Here is a 14208-nt window from a genome sequence, read left to right on the forward strand (position 1 = left end):
TGTTTCATTTTTTTGCAGATGGACATCCAGTTTTGCCAGCACCATTTGTTAAAAAGACTGTCTTTTCCCCATTTGATGGACTTTGGGCCCTTGTCAAAGATCAGGTGACTAAAGGTGGATAGATTTACATTTGGGTTCTCAATTCTGTTCCATTGGTCAATGTATCTGTCACTGTACCAATACAAGGCTGCTTTGACTACCATAGCTTATAGTAGGTTCTGAGGTCAGGTGGTGCGAGTCTTACTACTTTATTTTTCTTCAATAGCGCTTTACTTATCCGGGGATTCTTCTCTTTCCATATGAAATTAATGATAAGTTTTTCCATCATTTTAAATAATGTTGTTGGTATTTGGATCGGTATTGCATTGTATTTGTAAATCGTTTTGGGTAGAATTGTCATTTTCACAATGTTGAGTCTACCTATCCATAAGCATGGTATGTTTTTCCATTTTTTGTAGATCTCTTTTGGTTTCTTGCAACAGTGTTTTGTAGTTTCTGCATAGGTCTTTTACATTCCTGGTTAGATTTATTCCCAAGTATTTTATTTTATTTTTTTAGCAGCTATTACAAATTGTATTGTTTTCCTGATTTTCTTTTCATCATTATCTTTATTGGTTTACAGGAATCCAACTGATTTTTGTATGTTTATCTTGTATCATGCAACTCTGCTGAATCTATTAGTTCCAGTAGTTTTCTCGTGAAGTCTTTTGGATTTTCTAAGTACAGTATCATATCATCTGCAGATAGGGACAGTTTAACTTCTTCATTACCAATTTGGATGCCCTTTGTTTCTGTTTCTTGCCTTATTGCTCTAGCTAAGAATTCCAACACAATGTTAAATAGGAATAATGATAAAGGGCATCCTTGTCTTGTTCCTGTTCTCAAGGGGAATGTTTTCAGCCTCTCTCCATTGAGAATGAAGTTGGCCATTGGTTTTAGATACCCTTTATTATACTGAGAAGTTTCCCTTCTATACCTATTGCATTGAGAGTTTTTATTAGGAATGGATGTTAGACTTTATTGAATGCCTTTTCTGCATCGATTGAGATGATCATGTGATTCTTTTCTTTCCTTTTATTTATGTGGTAGATTACATTGTTGATTTTGTAATGTTGAACCATCCTTGCATGAATGAATCTTGGTCATGGTGTATTATTTTTTTGATAGGCTGCTGAATTCTATTGGCTAGAATTTTGTTGAGAATTTTTGCGTCTATATTCATGAGAGATATTGGTCTGTAATTTTTTTTTGTGGTGTCTTTGCCTGGTTTTGGTATCAGGGTTATGCTGGCTTCATGGAATGAATTCAGAAGTATTGCTTCCTTTTCTGCGTTCTGAAATAGTTTGAGTAGCACTAGTATAAGGTATTCTTTGAATGTTTGGTAGAATTCTCCAGTAAAGCCACCTGAGCTAGGGCTTTTGTTCTGTTGGGAGTTTTTTTTTTTGTTATCTCATCAATCTTTTATTATGGGTCTGCTCAAATTTTCAACATCACTTTCTGTTAGTTTGGGTAGGTAGTGTGTTTCTAGAAATTTGTCCATTTCCTCTAGGTTTTCAAATTTGTTGGAGTATAGCTTTATATAATACTCTGTTATGATCCTTTTTATTTCAGTTGGATCTGTTGGAATGTCCCTCATTTCACACCTTAATTGGGTTATTTGTGTTCTCTCCTGTTTTATTTCTGTAAATTTGGCCAGTGGTTTGTCAATTTTGTTGATCCTTTCAAAGAACCAACTTTTGGTTTTATCAATTCTTTCTATTGCTTTTCTAGTCTCCATTTCATTTATTTCTGCTCTGATCTGTATTATTTCCTTTCTTCTGGTGGCTGTGGGCTTCTTTTGCTGTTCTCTTTCTATTTTTTCAAGTTGTGTAACTAATGTTTTGATTTTGTCTCTTTCTTCTTTTTTGATGTGTGCATCTCGTGCTATAAATTGACCTCTGAGGACTGCGTTTGCTGTGTCCCAAAGGTTTTGGTATGAAGTGTTTTCTTTCTCATTTGATTCTAGAAATTTTTTATTCCATCTTTGATTTCTTCTATTACCCAGTGGTTCTTAAGCTAAAACCAAAGACAAAGAAAAAAATCCTGTGAGCAGCTCAAGAAAAACAAAATCACATACAGAGGAGAAACAATAAGACTAAACTCTGATTAGTCAGCAGAAACCATGCAGGCAAGAAGGCAATGGGATTAAAACCATGAAAGAAAAACATTGCCAACTACCAATAACATATCCTGAAAAACTTTTGTTCAAATATAATGGTGAAATTAGGACATTTCCAGATAAATATAAATTGAGGGAATACATAAAAACAAAACCAAACTTATAAGAATTATTAAAAGGAGCCCTTCGTTCTGAGAACAAACAACATCAGACCACACCCTGAACCTAGGATGCAAGACTGTACCAGCCAGATACCCACCTAGGAAAGGAACTCTCAAAGACTATCCAAAACCAATACAATTGCAATGGGGAATCAGAGGGGTTAATCTGTAAGTGACAACAACATCAGAACAATAAAAGAGGGAATAAACAGCATAAGTACAGAACTTTCTAATAGAGGAGGGCAAGGTGATACCAAATAGCTTCTCATTTTCTAATCCCTCTTCCATTTCCAAGTTTAAGCATCAGATTTTTCACGTTAAATGAAGATACTAATGCTTATCTCTTGGGGTTATTGTAAGGATTAAATGCAGCAAACTTCAACAGCATCTCTGAAAGATCATAATACATTACCTGGCACGTAGTCATAAATGCATTCAATAAATGTTTTCTTCTTCCTCAGGATCATCTTCCTCATCTTTGCCAGAGTTGTCTTCTAAGACAAAAATGTGATTATCTTACTACTCTCTTTAAAGAACTTCAATGATTTACTGTTGCTCAAGTGATGAAGTTCAAATTACTTGACATGGAAGGGCCTATATAATCTGACACTAGGCTGTCTTGCTATTCACCTCTCCTGTCATTCTTCATAACCCTCACTCTGGCCACCTCAAGATACTTTCAAATGCCAAGCATCCTTATTTCTCTGTGCCTTTGCATATACTGTTCCCTCTGCCTCAAATGAGCTCTATTTCACCACCATCTTGTCTTCTCATCCTTCTGTTGAAGTATCTTCCTAACCTTTCCAAAAAAAAAAAAAAAAACTCGTACTCGTCCTTTTTGTCTTTTCTCAATTTCATCTGTCATCATAGGTCTTTTCAGAACTCGTGAACCCTGCCAATTTTTCCTAAAGCTTTCAGTGTCTATCATTGGCATGATACTTGGCACACTGAATTATCATTATTGGAGTGCATGCCTAGATTCTGACCAGGCTGAGAGTTCCTGGAGGACAGGGAACTTTTTAAAATTTATCTTTATGTCTCAATTGGCTACACCTGAGCCAGACACACAGTTGTTTTTAGGTGCTTTCGAGTCGGTTCTGACTCATAGCGACTCTATTCACAACAGAACAAAACACTGCCCAGTCCTGCACCATCCTCACTACTGTTGCTATGCTTGAGCCCATTGTTGCAGCCACTGTGTCAGTCCATCTTGTTGAGGGTCTTCCTCTTTTTTTGCTGACCCTCTATTTTACCAAGTATGATGTCCTTCTCCAGGGCCTGACACATAGTAGCGGTGCCCAAATCTTTATACTGAACTAACATGTATCTCTATTTTATTTTACAATTTCTCACTCCTTCCTTCCTCCATTCATTCATTCATCTAATATTTATTGAGTGTCTGCCATATTCCCAGCAGTATGCTAGGCTCTGTGGAAGATGCATAGCAACTTTAAAAAAGAAAAAACAGATCTGCCCTCAGGAAATTACAATCAGCTGGGAACGTAATAAATATTTCAAATACCTAGAGTACAGGTCTGAAAAAGCTTCTGTTCCAGAAAGAGGTTAAAACCCTTCAACTGATAAAAGTAGATACAAAGAGCAATACCTATAGCTCAATCAGCAGTCAGTCATGGGTCCCAACACACCTCCTATTCAATCTAGTATTGTACCTAAAACTGATGATACTCTATTGGCATGGAGGTTGTGGGCTTCTACTTAATTATCTTAATAGTAATCCATATAAAAGTGAGGGGAGAATTTTTTCAGAAAGGACCATATCTTATTTACATTGTTGTTCTTTTAGATTCAGTATAATGTCTGGCATATCATGATTACTTAAGATGTATTTGTTGTAATGGCTTAGATTGCTACTTAATGAAATCAATGTGGAGTTCCAATACAAAGAATTCAAAGGTGATTTAACTTGCTTTGATTTAGTTACTTTGACTGTCAAAATTTCAATGCACAAGAGTTAAAGCTTCAGCCTTCATTTATACATTCATTCATGTACATCTTTATTTATGCAATACTATTAGTTAAACGAGCTCTTCCTTCTCCTACCCTTTAATTATCCTTTCTTTCTTATGAATTCATTTTCAGTCCCCAACTAAATTTGAAGCCCTCTTAAGGCAGGGGTCTAGCCCTGCTCTTACACTGAGCAGAATAGGCCTTCAATGAAGATTTGCTCTTAGGACATTTACTTGGTAACTTCTCACTCCTGACTATGACAAGCAGCTCAAGCTACAAACACAGACTTAAAATGGATTCCTATTTATAAAAATCAGAATTGATCAGACAGACTCGTTTCTGTTGCATCTCCATGGTAACTTTTATTTTGCCTGGCTGTAGATGAGGAAGCACCATGGTGGGAGATGACATAACCTTGGAACAACTCTCCTTTCAGGTTGGAACACTTATGCAGAAAGCACAGACGTGTATGTTGAAGTCCCTAGCACTGGGAACATTAGGAAACTCATAAATACGGATCTTGAGAAGCCAGCAGATCAAACAAATGCAGCTTCACAAAGCCCTGCTCTTCCAGCAGAAGAGATACAGGAAGCAAAGAGCTTGAAGGTGAAAATGAAATTTTGGTACAGGAAAAGAAAACAAAAGAAGGATTCATAGCAGACAAGGGTGGGGGGTGTGAAGCAAGGATGCAAGGATTTTTCTGCAGAGAGAAAAGTCAGTAGATCATTTAAAAGCTGTGAGTCATTTGCTTCCTGATTCAAGGAGACCAGTGGCAGGGAATTCAATCCAATTTAGCAAACATTTATTAATGACATGGGTGGAAATAGAAAGGCTGGGTGGGAGGGGAGCAAGAAATGAGTTATGGGTTGTGGGAAAGGGAAGTTTGGAAAAAATATTAACTGCACACCTACATAGTGCCAATCACTCTATGTACGTAATAATAGCGAATTCTTACAGCCAACTTTTGAGGCAGGCATTGCTATTCTTACTTGAAGGATGAGAAAACTGAGGCTAAATATCTTTTCCAATCACAGAGTGAGTAAAAGTCAGGACTTATTTCCAAATTTAGGTGTGTCTGCTTCTAAAGTCTATGTCCTACTCCTAACCTCATATTATCACCATGCCTCATTCAGTGCAGTATGATAGAGTCTGAAGATGATGTCTCAGTTATCTAGAGCTGCCATAACAGAAATACCACAAGTAAATGGCTTTAACAAAGAAAAATTTATTCTTTCACAGTCTAGGAGGCTAGATATACAGATTTAGAGTGCCCGCACCAGGAGGAGGTTATTGCTCTATCGGCTCTGGGGGAAGGTCCTTGTCATTAATCTTCCCCTGGTCTAGGAGCTTCTCTGTGCAGGAACCCTGGGTCCAAAAGATGCACTCTGCTCCTGGTGTTGTTTTCTTGGTGGTAGAGGTCACTCTGTCTCTCTGCTCACTTCTCTCTTTTATATCTCAAAGGAGACTGGCTTAAGATACAATTTAATCTTGTAGATTCAGTCCTGCCTCATTAACATAACTGTCATTAATCCCACATCATCAACATGACAGAGACAGAATTTACAACACACAGGAAAATCACACCAGAGGACAAAATGATGGACCATCACACAACATTGGGAATCATGGCTTAGCCAAGTTGACAGACATATTTGGAGGCATAATTCAATCCATGACAGATGGGAATATAACAATGAATACAAAGCAGGTCTTAATTTTTTTAAGTGTTCTGAACTAATAAAGGAAGAAAGACATGTAAACAATTAGCTGCATCACATGATGGAAGGAAACATAAACTCTACTAGATAAGAACAAAGAAGATTATGGGTGAAAGAGCAATTAATTGAGATTCTTATGAGGTACATGTCCAAAGATAGAGAAATAAGATTAGAAACATTGATTGTCATCAGAAAACACAGAAACACTTGAATACCAGCCTAGGGAGTTGGACTCGGTTCTGTATGCAGTGGGGTCAACGGAAGATCTCTGAGGAAGGAAGAGAGTTGGTCTGTAGCACAGATGTCCCAGACAAAACATTGCCTCAAGAACAGCCTAGCTTAGAGTACATGCTACAAGATTAGTGGAAAGGCCTCTGCCTAGAAATTCCTATTCCTTTGTCACCCTTATCTGGAAGGTCTGGAATTTAGTTCCTATGTATTCATAATTTTTAACAAGTAATCTAAGGAGATAAGTTAGAAGTTTCATTATTGTGATCTACCACCTTTCACAGACCCAGAAGAAGTGTCATAAAGCCCCACACCTTTTCTGCCTACCTGGGATAAATAATATTTGGAGGATGATTAAATGCTAACATAAGAACGGGGCAGTTACCTGGTGGTATGGCAGAAGGTAAAGAAGAAAATCTGGCTACAAGGAATTGTTTCAGATTCAGAACTCTAGTCTCTCGGGACCCTTGAAGGGCTCAAGAAAGAGTTCCCAGTCCTAGAGAGACTGGGATACCAAACAGGCACTTAGGTAGAAGAACCAGTTAAAACATGCAGGTTTTGAAGCCAGAGTTTAAACCCAAGGTACAATTTGGAATAGGATCTGTGACTTTATTTAGGACTGCTATCCCTTTCTACTCTCTTCTGCACAAATTCTGGATAAATCAATGGCTAGGCCATGGGATTTCTTCCCTTCTCAATAGGTCAGAATGGTCATAAGGAATGAGATAAGGTTAAGTGTGAAGGCAAAATGAAACATCTACAGTTTTGGGATCAGATGTCCAAGGGAACAGAAAATGAAACTATTACATGCAATACAAAGAAATAGTGAAGATTTTTATCAGGTAATGAGCCTGGGAAATTGAAAGCAAAAATATAAAGGACAAGGAGAAATTCTGAGAAAAGTCCCCTTGTACTCCAGAAGACAGATGTAACTACTGATATTAGAGAGAGCCATACCTGGAGAAGCCAAGCATCTATGGAGTACCTAGATTTGAGAAAGGGCAATGGAGGCATCTTTCTAGTAGAAATTTCTAGTAAAGCAAAAGAGAAAAGCCATAACGGGTTGAAGGGTAAGTCAAAAAAACCTTGGAAACAGAGAAAGAAATTTGTTCTTAAAAAAAAAAATTTTTTTTTAATTTTTTTTGTTTGTTTTTGTTTTTTTAATTCTTCATCTCCTTTCCTTATGATATAATAGGAAAGATGCAACTTTTGGTAGCAAACAGATGCAAGCTTGATTACCAATTTGCCTCTACTTGGTTGCGATATATTGATATAGACCTGTAAGCCCTCTGAACATTTATTTGCTAATGTGTGAAACGGGAAAAATTATGCCTACCTCATCAACAGGTTAAGAGGATTCCAATGAAATGGCTTTCCAGAAATCCAGGTGTTAAGTGAGAGAAGCAGTTTTGAAGGGCAGGCATTAAGATGGTCCTTAATGATGCCCTCTCCTGGTGTTCATGTCCTTTTCTAGTGTTTCCCTTTTAAGTGTGGCCTGGCTTAGCAACTTGTTTTTAACCAATAGAATGTGGCGAAATTGATGGACTATCATTTCTGTGATTAGGTTGCATATGGTTATGACATCTGTCTTGCTAGTGGACTCTCTTCCTTGTTGGCTGTGATGGAAAAAGCTGCCCATGAGACAAGGAAGGGAAGGTAGGCTCTGGCCAATAGCCAGCAAGAAACTGAGGCCCCCAGTCTAACAAACATGAGCAAGTGAATCCTGCCAATAACCGTGTAAGCCTGGAAACAGATCTCTCCTCAGCTGAGCCTTCAGATACCATCTTGGTTCTAGCCAATACCTTGATTGAAGGCTTGTGGAAGAACCTGAAGCTGAGGACCCAGCAAAATTATACCTGCATTTCTGACCCATAGAAATTGTGAGACAATACATATGTGTTAAATCTTTATTTTTGTGTAAATTTGTTATAAATAACAAATATACTGTCCAAAGAGAGATTTTAAACAACTCGGTTCATTTCACATTACATATCTAATTTCCAATGGGAACTTCTGTATCCTTCCCAGGCTTTTTGTAACTTGTTGGTAGGGGTAGTATTTACATTACTATTAGCTATCTATACATTCTGACTTCTATCAAACTCCATTCGTTCTGATTTCATCTCCTTTTTATCTAATGGTATACTCCAAAGCTCATTTGTACTAGGCAAATGTGTTTGTCTATACTAAAGGTTTCTGTAAGATGAAGAAGGTTTATATCACAGCAATTCAAACAATATAAATTTTTTAATCAGACATCTTTTTTTATTTTTTAAGAACATCTTTATGTTGCTCCATCATCTTGAAATAATTATTGTCCACATTTATCTGTAGGCTCCAAATTCCTGTGACTTTATTTAAGACCTCTATCTCCCTTTCTCAGGAGTGGATTAGCCAATAAGCAAATAAACACTGGTGAAACCCATGTGAAATTGTTTACTACAAATTAGTAAGTAAGCACAAGTAAGCCCATGCTTACCTTGCTTACTGGGTACTCTGTTCCTGTCAGGGATTATAAATTTGAAAAGAGGCTTTGATTCTGAAAGAAGGTGCTGTGGGGTTGGGAGACAGGCAGATAGCAGCCATACCTAGAAGCAGAATCTTTGTTGTAGTGAGAAAATGTGTAATAGTCCACTACAAATTAATAAATAGGCACAAGTAAGTCTGTGCTTACCTTGCTTATTGGGTGATCTGGCACTGCTTTTTCTGCTCTCTTCTATATCAAATTACTTTTAATTTCTCTTATAGAGTCCTACCTGTTTTGCAGCCTTACTTTTTCCACCCAGTGGTTTATCAACGTATTTTTCTTTATAGTTTCCTTCCTAAGGGAAACTCTGACATCAGTAACTAGTTTCTTTACCCTGCTATATAGTAAAAGTCCCAGAAGGTTGTCTGAGAAAGAGCAAATATTTGACAAATATTAGCATTTCCTTCTTTTTCCCCCTTATCTTTAATGTACTGCCTCCCAGGCACTTATGATGCTTATAAGGGCAGACCAATGAGGTTAGGAACCCAGTACACCATAACATTTTCCAACATAGGTAATATTATCTAAGGTGGTATTTTTCAAACTATATATGGTGAAGGACCAGTTTTGTTTTATTTTTTTTAAAAAAAATTGCAGTGCATTGCAGCAAGATACATTTTAAAATATATAATAAAAATGAATGCCAGACTAAGGACCTCAAAGATTGTCTTGAGGGCTCTGGGGAGCCATTGGAAAGTTCTCATCAAAGAGACACATGGTCTGACCTGTGCTTTAGAGAAATCATTCTGGCAGCATAACAGTGGATGCATGATGTATCTTGAGCCCCCTTAGGAAGCTGTGATGGTAGTCCATGCCGAAGAGCAAGAAGAGAAGAGTGGAGAAGGATTTAGATGGCACAATTCACATGATTTAATCCTCCTGGAAGGAGGAAGGAAGGCAGATTGAAAGAAAGAAACCATTAAAGTAGCCTGATTCTAAACTACAACCTAATCCACACTGCCTCTGCCCTAGACCAAATTACCAAAGTTAGAGGATCAAATCCCTCTGAAAGTCGTGTCGGGAAGATTATCTGAAAGATTACCATATTTTTATGCAAATAATGCACGCCTTCTACATTTGTTTGCCAACCGTGTGCTATGCTATTTTTTTTTACAGCAACATGTAAAAAAAAAAAAAAATTGGAATAGTGATGCTTACGAAAATACCTTACAGTTGGCAAACAAACTTGGAGGACATGTGCTATTTGTGTAAAAACATGGCATATGGGAAGAAGCTAGGTCTTATACACAATAGACAACATTCCCTCTCCAACCCTCACAGAAAAATGGAGGTTTCATCTTTGGAGAGGTTGAACTTAGAAGGACAGAAGACTGAGTTTGGGGAACAAAATAGGAAACAGATTAGATGTTTGAACACTCTTTTCTTTATAGTTGATACAAAAAGTAGAAAGAAAACAAGGACAAATACAGAAGATTCAAACAATGCTATTAACAAATCTGATTTAATTAATATTTTAGAGCACTTCAAACGCCCATCAGACCTCCTCCAAGATTGGCTGCATGATGGTTCATAAGACAAGGATCAATTAATTTAAAAAGACTGAAATTATACAGAGTATTATTCTGATAATAATGGCCTAAAAGTAGAAATAAGTAACAAAAATAAGTTTAAAAGACCCTAAACAAAACACTTCTAAATAACCCATAATGAAAGAGGAAATCACTAGGTAAATGGAAAAACATTTTAAGTGAAATGAAAATAAAGATAAAACATACCACAATTTGTGACACAGCTAAAACAATGCATAAATGGAAAATTATAGCACCAAACACAGTAGTAAAAAAGTAGATTTAAAATTAACCTAAACTTCTATACAGAAGCTAAAAAAAGAAGAAGAAATTAAAACCAAGATAAGAAGAAGAAATAATAAAGATAATCATGGGGATAAATAAAATAAAAAATGACCAAACAATATAGAAAAGGAATGAAACAAAAATCTTTTCTTTTGGAAAGATCAATAAAGTTGATAAACTTCAGGGAAGACTGGAGAGAGAGAGGATAAAGGAGAGGAATAGGGAGAGAACAAACAGGAATATCAAAATGAAAAGAGGTACATCATTAAAGATCTTACAAATACTAAAGGGTAACTGGAGAATATTATGAAAAACTTCATGTGCATAAATGTGACAACTTGAATAAAATGTATAAATTTCTTGAATGATAAAATTTATCAAAACTGATACAAGAATAAATAGAAAATTTGAATACCAGATACCTATTTGAAAAATTGAAATTGTAATTATAATTCTTTCTAAAAAGAAATCATCATGCCTGAATGTTTTCACCTGTGAATTCTATCAAACATTTAAGGAATAATTATATCGATTTGATACAAATTCAGAAAACAGAGAAGGAGTAGATAACTTTTAGTTGAATGTTTAAGCCAACATTACCCTGATATCAAAACCAGACATAAATATTACTTAAGAAAAGACTAGTATTCCTCATGAAGACAGAAGATAAAACCCTTAACAAGGCATTAACAAATTAAATTTTAAAAATGTAAAAAGTATAATGCATCATGACCAAGTGGGATTTATACTAGAAACATTAAATTAATATCCTTGAAAAGAATCAATGCAATTCTCCTTGTTAATAGAATAAAGGAGAAAAAACATACGATTACCTCAGGAGGTAAAGAAATAGCATTTGTGAAAAAAATATATAACTACATCTGCAAAAGACCTACGGCTAACATCATTTACAGTAAAGTGTATGTCCCTGAATGCTTTCTCCCAAAAAGTATAAGGGAAGGGTGTTCACTCTCCCCACTTCCATTCATCAATGTACAGAGATCCTAGCCAGTATAATAATGCATGTAAAAGAAGTAAAAGCCATATAGATTGTAAAGTAAGAAATAAAATTGTTCTTAGTCATAGATGACAATATCATGTACATTAAAAATTCTAAGGAATCCTTGAAAAAACTTTGAGTTCACAAAGCTATTTGTAAATTCCTCAATAAATGAGTTTAGTAAAATTGCACAACAAAAGGCCAATATAAGAAAAATCAAATGCATTTTTATATACTAGCAGCAAACAATTAAAAATTGAAATATTTAGGAAGAAATTTTACAAAATATGTGCACTAACCATATACCAAAAACTTTAAAACAGTGCTGGGGGAAATTTTAAAAAGACAAATAATTGGAGAGATTTGCCATACTCATGGATTGGAATACTTAATATTGGCAAGATGACAATTTTTACCAGGTTAACATATAGACTGAATGTGATCCCAATCAAAATCCTAGCAGGTGATTTTTAAAAAAGCAATTGACAAGCTGATTCTAAAATTAATACTAAAATTCAGAGAGCCTAAGATACCCAAAACAATTTTGAAAAAGAGCAACATTGAAAGACTCACCAGTTTTCAACATTCACTCTAACTCATTAATCACGACAGTATGGTACTGGTGTAAGGACAGATATACAAATCAAGAGACTAGAATAGAGAATAAAGAAACAGTGCCACCTCTAAGGTAATTATGAGCCCAAGAGACAGAAATAGAGACTACTTCAGCTTGAGATCAGAAGAACTAGATGGTACCCAGCTACAACTGATGACTGCCCTGATAGGGAACAAAACAGAGAATCCCTGATGGAGCAGGAGAGCAGTGGGATGAGGACTTCAAATTCTCATAAAAAGACCAGACTTAATGGTCTGACTGAGACTAGAAGGACCCTGGAGGTCATGGTCCCCAGACCTTCTGTTAGCCCAAGACTGGAACCATTCTCAAAGCCAACACTTCAGACACGGATTGGACTGGACTATAAAAAATAGAAAATGATACTGGTGAGGAGTGAGCTTCTTAGCTCAAGTAGACACATGAGACTATGTGGGCAGCTCCTATCTGCAGGGGAGATGAGAAGGCAGAGGGGGACAGAAGCTGGCTGAATGGATGCAGAGAATACAGGGGGGAGAGGAGGAGTGTGCTATCTCATTAGGGGGAGAGCCACTAGGAGTACATGGCAAGGTGTACATAAATTTTTGTATGAGAGACTGGCTTGATCTGTAAGCTTTCACTTAAAGCACACACACACACAAAAGAAACAGTGCTTCACGTATATGGTCAATTGGTTTTATGAAAATGCAGATAATTCAATGAAGAAAATATCATTCTTTCAACAAATGGTGATAAAAAACAACTGTGTATCTATAGGAAAATAAATAACTAAAACTTGATATGCACCTTATACCTAAAAATTAGCTCAAAATGAGTCCTAGACCTACAAGCAAAAACTAAAATTCAAGAACGTCTAGGATAAAACATTCCCAAACTCAGAATAGTGCAAGATTTTTTGCACAGGACTCAAAAATAACTAACCATAAAGGAAAAAAAGTAATAAATTCATTTTCATTAAATTATAAGTGTTTGCTCTTTGAAAGATAACATTTAGGAACTTGAAAAGGTAAACTACTCACTGGGAGAAAATTTTCTCAACATGTATATCTGACAAAAGACTTGTATCCAGAATATATAAAGAATTATTTCAACTCAATAAGAAGTCAAATGACTCAATAAATGTGGGGCAAAATAGTTGAATAGACAATTAATACATGAATAAATAGGAATGAACAATATGCACATCTAAAAGGCTCAACGTCATGAGTTATCAGGAAAATGCAAGTTAAAACCACAATGAGATACCATTAAGCATCCACTAGAAAGGCTGGAATAAAAAAAAAAAAAAACTGATAATGTCAACTGTCGGTAAGACGTGGAGTAACTAGAACTCTGGAAGTATAAAATAGCACAAATATTTTAAAAACACTTTGGCAGCATTGTTAAGTTAAATATATCCTTAAGTATGGCCCAGCTATTCCATTTCTAGATATTTACTCAAGGTAAATGAAAACACATGTTTACACAAAGACCTGTACATGAATGCTCATAGCAGCTTTATTCATAATAGTCCAGACTGGAAACAATCCAAATATTCATCAACATATGAATGGATAAACAAAGTGTGGTATATCCTTACAATGAATACAGCTTAGCAATAAAAAGGAACAAACTAATGGTACACAGAAACAGTGTGGATGAATCTCTTAAACATTATGTTGACTGAAAGAAACCAGACACACAAGAGAACATGCTGTATAATTCCATTTATATAAAATTGGGGAACAGGCAAAACTGATCTATCATCACAGATCAGTTATTGCCTGGGGCAAGAAACAGAGGGGAGTTGATTGCAAAGGAGAATTTTCTAAGGATGATGTAAATGTTATATATTTTGATTGGGGTGGTTAAATGGTTATGCATTAGCCAAAGCTTTTTCAGTTTTACACTTAAATGGGTACATTTTAATTATATAAGTTATACCTTGAAAAGAGTGATTTTAATTTTTTTAGAAAAAAAGGATGGAGGATATTATAAAAGAAAGAATTCAGGAAAATTTATCGAAAATGCAAGACATAAGT

The sequence above is a fragment of the Loxodonta africana genome, chromosome 14 (assembly GCF_030014295.1).
Source record: "Loxodonta africana isolate mLoxAfr1 chromosome 14, mLoxAfr1.hap2, whole genome shotgun sequence".
Classification (NCBI taxonomy): Eukaryota; Metazoa; Chordata; class Mammalia; order Proboscidea; family Elephantidae; genus Loxodonta; species Loxodonta africana.